This window comes from Bison bison, unplaced genomic scaffold, assembly GCF_000754665.1.
Source record: "Bison bison bison isolate TAMUID 2011002044 unplaced genomic scaffold, Bison_UMD1.0 scf7180017864482, whole genome shotgun sequence".
Lineage (NCBI taxonomy): Eukaryota > Metazoa > Chordata > Mammalia > Artiodactyla > Bovidae > Bison > Bison bison.
Window position 1 is genome coordinate 1,637,524 of NW_011495042.1, and position 1,593 is coordinate 1,639,116.

General features: G+C 47.2%; 1 protein-coding gene across 1 annotated transcript in view; it reads left to right on the forward strand.

Annotated features, from left to right (window-relative positions):
* Positions 1-124: 124 nt before the first annotated feature.
* Positions 125-1,593, forward strand: part of CCR1 (chemokine (C-C motif) receptor 1) — a 6,212-nt gene continuing 4,743 nt past the window's right edge. Inside the window, exon 1 of the mRNA XM_010862399.1 lies at positions 125-422. The gene's annotated coding sequence lies outside the window, so the exon portion shown is untranslated. The remainder of the gene's footprint in view (positions 423-1,593) is intronic.

The following is a 1,593-nucleotide window of genomic DNA, read 5'->3' on the forward strand; positions in this document are numbered from 1 at the left end:
TCCTTCCATTTGCAATCTTTAAAAAAAAAAGAAGAGGAAGACTACTTACTGAGGGCAAGAACTCGATTGCTTCAGAAGCTCCAGAAACATTCACTGCCACCCACCTCACCCTGCTCAACTCCACCCAGCCCCACCACCCAATCCCCTTAAAGCAGAGTCGCCTGAGGAGAAGTACAGCTGAGTGAGCAGGAAAAAACCTTAGAGTGAACTTGGCATTCAGGAACTGGACACCCAGCAGTACAAGAAAGAAGATCTTTGTCCCCTTCTTGTTGTTCTGAAAGCCTGAGACCCGGAGTTCTATCTCCATCATCACACAGGAAACTGACAGCTTCCGACTCACTCAGGACCTTGACCTTGAATTCTTAAAGCATCTAAAAGCTTCAGAAACAAACACTTCGTGGACACAGTCCCCTGAAGCCAGAGTAAGTAGAACTTGTCTCTTTGGTCTTGTCAGTTATTTTTGAAGGCACCGTTGTTTGCATGTGGCCAGATTGGACTGTAGTTCTCCTGTTGCAGGACATGACTTGTTTATCAGTCCGTCTCCACAGAGATGGGGAGTTCTTTGAGAGCCAGTCAAATGCCTAAGTAACCCACCAATGCATGAAAGGCAGTGCTTTGTATAGCAATACTGAGGGTGGATGGATTTATATGAGTGCTCAGATGTAAAATAGGGTGTTGTTTTTGTTTTGAGCTGATTCTTGTTCTTTCTAAAAACAGTATACTTTCTTGTATGATTGCTTGTTGATGACTGATTAAAAAGTCAGCCCACTATTAACATACTTTCTGGCGAAAGCTATTCAAGACACTGACAATTGCCAAATTTCCCCATGTACTCAAAGACCAAACGGTATAAGAGGAAATTGCAGCAAAAGGATAATACTAATTAGTAAAAGCTTTGCAGATGCAAAGATGATCTGATACTGAGACAATTTCTTAAGAGGCTAGACTCAAGGGGCCCCAGAATCAGGACTGTAGACTGTCTTTGAAGAAAGTAAGATCTCACCTACCAGAAGGTAGGCAGCTGGCCAGGTGACCTCCTTGTGGGGGTGGGGGGGGGCGCAGGGGAGGGCAAGGGGCATCCATTCTGTTCTAAAGAAGAGGAAGGTCAGAATTTTGTTCTGAAGAGAAGCGACACGGGGGCTACTTGGAGGCATCTACTTCAGCCTTTCCTCCTGTAGGTCTGGAGGGTCCCAGACTTTCAGGATTAGAAATCCCCAGAAGTTTGCACAGCCGACCACCAGGCTCTGTGCCCCTCACTGACCCTTAAGTCCCCACTCTGCCTCCAGGACAACTCTAGGCTATTCAGACTGAAGGGCATGGATGCACTGGTAAGTGTTTATCAGCTAATTCTCCTGAGAAATGTGCCCTGATTCCTAGTGATGGCCGATTCCCATATGTAAATATTCCCATTCTGGTTGACTTTGAGTCACCAGCATGCTGGATGCAGAACAGCTGCACACGGCTGGCTCTTATGAACCAGTAGAAGCCAGCTCCTGCACCCCACCAGGCCTGGGCATCTTCCACCACCACAGACGGCCCTTTGTCTGTCCAGAGGCTTCACCAACTCCCAGGATAAAGGGTGCTGGCGCTGGA